Here is a 6,000-nt window from a genome sequence, read left to right on the forward strand (position 1 = left end):
GGCGGCTCTTCATAGAGCGCAGTTACATATTGATACCTTTTGTCACGCTTCAGGGCTGAGAGTGAATTGGGGGAAAAGTGCTTGTAAGGCCTTTGGGGATTGGCATGATTTAGGAAAGTGTGGGATCCCTGTGGAAGGGGAACAGCTAAGACTGCTAGGGGTTTATTTTGATGAGGACTTTACAGGTGTTACGCCGGTGCTGCCCGCAGACCAGACCTGTTCCTTTCACTAAGGTGAGGAACGTATAGAAGCACGCACCCGCAGCAAAGGGAGCGTGTCCGGAGTGTGCTGATTTGGCGTTGCCAGGCCAGGTGTATTTAGCTAGCAATACTTGCCGGTACCGGTGTAGAAATGCCGTTGTCATTGCCGTTAGCCAAGGTCTGGGATTGGAGAATTCCGGAAGGTCGTTTGTCCAAGCAGGGGTCAAGAGCCAGAGAGAGACGTCCGCCAAGCCAAGTCGTAACCTGAGAGAATAAGAGAGAAAACGCCAGAGTAGTAATCCAAGTGAAAACTATGTCGAGCAATGAATGATAGGAAGGACTGGCATTATAAAGTGTGGCTGACCAATCAGAAGTGAAGGCAGACCTGGAGGACTGCGTGGAGCCATCCTGGATAGGTTCCCTTGATTGGCAGGCAGGTGAGGACTCTTGTCTTGACAGGAGATCTTATTCCTGTGTTGGGGGCGGGTCTTCACTGCCAGAGCAGTGAATAAATTAACTTCGCCCGGCGCGCGCTGTTCAGGCGCGCGCCCGAGCAACATGGCGGCCGCGTGAGGTACTGCTGGAAGCCGGGGACGCCGAGGACGCCGGGGAACCCTCAGAACCGCCGGAGGTGAGTGGCGCTGGCGAGGGATGCGCGCCACGGCAGCAGGAGGGAATATATGAGCAGAGGAACCAGGGCGCGAACATTTTCCCCCCGCGGCAAAATGGATTAGAAAAATTACTCAGTTTTTGTTCATGTTCCTGTGGGGGTCAAAAAATGAGAGATTAAAGAGAGAAATTGTATGGAAGGAAAAAGGGAAAGGTGGAAAAGGGGCCCCCAGGATAGAAGTTATCCTGGGAGCAAAATATGCCCAGCTCTGTATAAAGAGAATTCAGAGTGAGGATACAAAGGCGGCCTGTTTTGCAAGGTATGCAGCAGGGGGCATGTTAAGGAGGCTGGGTCTGTTCAGGACAGATTTGAGGAGGCCACTCTGTTTTGTGACCCCAGATAATTATAGGGTCATCGAACATTTCATAAGAGGTTTTAATTTAAGGGATGTAGAAAAGTCCTTATGGGAAGATCATAGGAAAATAAGGGCTGTGATTCTGGAGAGAGACAGTTATGAATGCTGCGGAAATCTGAATATGTCACAACTAAAACTGATGTGGAAGAACATAGATTTCAAGGGTCTATCTAATATTCACAAAGATATTGCTTGGATGGCTGTGCATAATTGTCTGCCAGTCCGAGTTTTCCAAAAGAGACGACGTATGACAGTGTCGGATAGGTGTCCAAGGGAAGGGTGTGGTGGAGTAGAAGACATAGTACATTTATTTTGGAACTGTTTTTTTGTGAGGGCTGTGTGGAAAAACCTATCGAAGCTAATTAGAGATTTAGGAGGAATCCATATATTGGAGTTTAATATGATGCTTTATGGGTTAAGTGAGTTAAAAGGGGAAAAAGGTTGGGTATTATGGAAAATAATAAATTGTGTAAAAGAGGTTGTGTGGATGGTGAGAAGTATGATGATATTCAATAATGAAACGTTAGATGTGAAAGCATGTACTAGGATAATTTTAAGTAAAATGTATACATACTACTTGTTGGATCAGAAAAGGTTGGGGAAAGTGGAAAGTGATGCATTGTGGAAAGTGAATAGCTGGAATAAGATGGTTGTGTGTTAGAAGAGTCAACTAGAGAGAAGGAGGAGGAGGGGTTTGTAACTTGTGTGAAGTTGAAGAAGTTTTTACCAGATCATAAGAAAAAAGGGGATTGTACATCGTGAGATAATGTGATTTATTTTTGGGAATGATATTTGCGGAGGTTAAAAATAGTTACATTTACCGGTTATGAGTTGTGTGAGTGGGAATGGAAGTGAGCAAAAGCGTTTGCTTTTACGGAAAGGGAAAGAGAATATTAATGAAGAAGAGTTTTGTCTTTTTGTGAGAAGTACAGTAGTACAGTCTGGGTCCCTTTACGTGGAGTTACCGGAGAGAAGAGGTGGGCCGGTGCTCCCCTCCACGGCGGGTGCCGTGGGGGAAAAGCATACGGAAATGTATGGAAGGGAGGGATGGCTGGGAAGGAAGAATGGTGACAGAATGGGATGAAAGAGTGTGTAATTGTGATTGTGAACAGTAATTTTCTGTGGGGAAAGGAAGGAGGAAGAAAATGTAAATATAGCATGTTTTGTGTCTTGCTAATGTCATATGGCTGTAAAAATGATGTGTTTTTTTGGTTGTCAAAAAGTCTGTAAATTTAAAAAAGGTGTTGAATAAAAAAGTTTAAAAAAAAAAGTGTCGAAGCTCCTCTGCAGTGTTTACGAGGGATTACTGTGAGCCCAAGTTTCACGCTGGAAGAAAAGCCTTTGGTGATACATCTTTATAACCCGTACGTGGAGAAGAAGGATATCGAGTGCTTTCTGAGCAGGTACTGCACCTCGGTGAAAGGTGGAGTGGAGGTACAGAACCTATACGGGATGTTTAACGGAAAGAGGAGGTACTGGGTCCGTTTCAAACCGGACCCATCGTGTATAGGGGGAGTTCTTCACCCCCCTGGAAGCTTCAGTATCGGTGGTAACAGAGGATTTTTGAGCTACCCAGGCCAGCCTATATTTTGTAGGAAATGTTATCGTTTTGGTCACACGAAGGAATACTGTGAGAGAGATGGTTTTGTTTGTCGCAATTGTGGCAAAGAAGGACACACGGCCTTTAATTGCAAAGACCCCAAAAGATGTGACCTCTGTGGTGAAAGTGGACATTTGGCGAGACAATGTAAAAAGCGGACTTATGCGCAGGCCACAGAGATGAGGATGTCTGAAGATTTTCCAGGAACGGATGAGGGGACCCGGGAGGGGGTGGGTGTGGTACAGGTGGAGGCGGTTTCTTTGTCAAGCAGAGAGAGAGACGCTCAGGAAAAAAAGGAGGAAGATTTGTTTTTGGATGCTGTTGCTCAGAACTTTATTGGGGGAAGGAAGAGGGGGGAGGGTGTGGGCAGGTTTTGAAAAAAAGTATGGAGGTTGAAGATGTACAGGGTAAGAAAGAGACAGGGGGAGTAGAAGTAGAAACCCTGGTGGTGGGGAGTCCTAGTTGGGCAGAAAGTATGGAAATACAAGATGTACAAGGAAAGGGGGAGATTTCCCAAGAGGAGGTGGAGGAAATGGAAGTAGGAGAAAAGAAATCACAAAAACGGAAAAATCAGCAAAGAAAAGAGGGTAACCAAGATAGAGAGGAGGAAAGTAGAGGAGGACCCAGGGAGAAGGTTGAGAGGGTATGTGGGGAACAGGCAGAAGAAGTACCAAGTAAGAGTACTTTACAGGAGAAAATGCTAGAGTTTGAGAAGGCAGTAGGGGAGGTAAAGTTTTGGACAAGAATTTTTAGAAAACAACATGTAGGGAGTACAGAACAGCAAATAATAGAGAGGCTAGACAAACTAATGCATCATAGGAAAAACATTACAAAAGGGGAATACGAGGAATTGAAAAAAGAGCATATACAGTTGGTGGAGATAAAGGAGGGCAGAGCAGTCCCAATCGAAGGAGAAGAGGGGAAGTTTTTATTGGGTGAAATTGAGGATATTAGTGAGGAGGAAATTAGTAAGGAGGAGGATATTCGGGAGGAGAAGGAAGTAGAAAAGCGGGTAAGGTCCCCAGAGGTGACCCTGGTGAGCTCGGCAGAGGTGACAGTGGTGGAGGAGACCCCGGAAAGTAGTATGCCAGTGAAAAGGGAGAATGAGGGTAGTGAAGTTAAGGGAAACCCAGGTGTTGTAGGGACAAAATCTCTGGGAATTGCACCTGTAATAGATGGGAGCAGTGGGAGTGATTGGGGAGAGATCTCCTCGTCTGAAAGTGGAGGAAGTAGAGAGCAAAGACTAGAAAAGAAATAAGAAAAGGTGGGAGGGATAGAAGTTGTTTGTAGCAGTGGATGTGAATCAAGTAAGCAAGAGGCAAGGGGGTTAGAGGCACCAAAACGGATGGTGAGTGGAGCAAGCAGGAGTGAGAGTGAAGGAGGGAAAATATCAGCAGGAGAAAAGGAAAGTAAAAAGAAACAACAAGGGGAGAAAAAGGAATTGGAAAGGAAAAGACGATATAATGCGAGCTTAACAGGACATGGGGTTTTAACAAGGGCGTTAGTAAAAGTAAAACCGGGAGATAAGCCAGAGGCAGTAAGGGATATGGAAAAGGCGATGAAAGCGTATGAAATAGTATTGGGAGCTAGACCGTGGAAGGCATACCCGGATGTTTAGAGAGATATAAGAGAATTTACGTTGGGATAGATCAATGTAAAGTTTATTTCAGAACTTTAAGATTGGGTGGGGGTTATTTGTGAGTTTGAAGATATATATGTTTTATTGCGTTTATGCTTGGGAATACCCAATGTTGTAACAGTTATTTCTGTGGAAATAAAAACCTTTAAAAAAAAAAAAAAAAAAAAAAAAAAGCCACGATCCTGCAGGTGGCTCTCCCAGGGCGAGGCTTGCTCATTGCACTTGGAGCTAGCTGACCTCTGCGATTTCCCCACATGCGGGAAACTCGACTGCACAATTTCTGGTAGTGGGGGACTGCGTGCGCGCTCTCCCCTGTTTTTGGACTGTTAGAAAAAACAGAAACAAAAATCAACAACAACAACAACAACAACAACAACCACCACCACCCACAGCACAGGTGTTTGTTCAGACAAGCTGCTATTGCCACTGCTTGGGCTTTGGGCCTGGTCAATGTTAGACTTATGGCACTTCAGATATGGAGGATTTTTGGGGGGCAAATAAAAGGTTAAAAAAAAAAAGTATCAGAGATATGCAAGTTGTGATACATCTCAAAAGAATCTGTGCACCATGTAACTCCCCCAACTCCTCCTACTGACTCTCCCCAAGGTGCATGCTGGGGCAGAGACGCAGACTGTGATACATCTCATTATAATCTGTGCACCATGTAACTCCTCCCCAACTCCTCCTACTGACTCTCCCCATGGTGCATGCTGGGACAGATGCAGAATGTGATACATCTCATTATAATCTGTGCACCATGTAACTCCCCCCCAACTCCTCCTACTGACTCTCCCCAATGTACAAGCTGAGGAAGATGGGGCACAATTTGGAGCAAAAGGCTTAGATACAGTAAATACAGTAAGTGCAGGGTTTTGCTCCAAAATTGCCTTGATACATAGACCACAGAGAGAGAGCTTCAAATGTGTTTAAAAAGGAGAAATACTGAGCCTGGCCTTAGTAGGAGCTGACAAATGACTGATTGTATCCGTGCAGGTGGTGTTATTTATTCTGTTTGACATACACAGTAACTTCTCAGCGTTTTACATGTGACATACATAAGGGGATGATACTTTATCTTGCCATGAAGTCAATGCATTTGAACCCAGTGATACAGTATGTTGATCCCACTGCTGTCAGTGGCACTGTCCATATGTGTACTTGTGTCACCCAATGTACGTAATACAATGTATCACAGCAGCTGTGATTTTTATGACTGCTACTCTACTGTAGTTAACTACTTCTCAACCACTTGAAATTAAATGTCAAAGTAACTGATTTCTCTATTATGACATCACGAGACAGCATCATTGAGCCTCCTAGGAGATGCCAGCAGCCGTGTTCTGTAATGACATCATGGAATCGCCTTAGAGACTGAGATAAATACACAAATGTAAACTTGTTTGTGCGTGACTTGAATTAGTTCCCAAAGGAAACCGGTAGTTTCGTGGACATCTCAGAGATAGGAAAAGTGTGGTGCTGTACAGAGAGACTAATTATCTCCACCTTAACTCTGTATCATGGCAGGTAGGAAGCAAT

General features: G+C 44.6%; 1 non-coding gene across 1 annotated transcript; it reads left to right on the forward strand.

The window, feature by feature from the left end:
- Positions 1–4,615: 4,615 nt before the first annotated feature.
- Positions 4,616–4,779, forward strand: LOC142486085 (U1 spliceosomal RNA). The gene has a single exon (XR_012798781.1). It is a non-coding gene; the product is annotated as a U1 spliceosomal RNA (small nuclear RNA).
- The last annotated feature ends 1,221 nt before the right edge of the window (positions 4,780–6,000 follow it).

This window comes from Ascaphus truei, unplaced genomic scaffold (genome assembly GCF_040206685.1).
Source record: "Ascaphus truei isolate aAscTru1 unplaced genomic scaffold, aAscTru1.hap1 HAP1_SCAFFOLD_727, whole genome shotgun sequence".
NCBI lineage: Eukaryota > Metazoa > Chordata > Amphibia > Anura > Ascaphidae > Ascaphus > Ascaphus truei.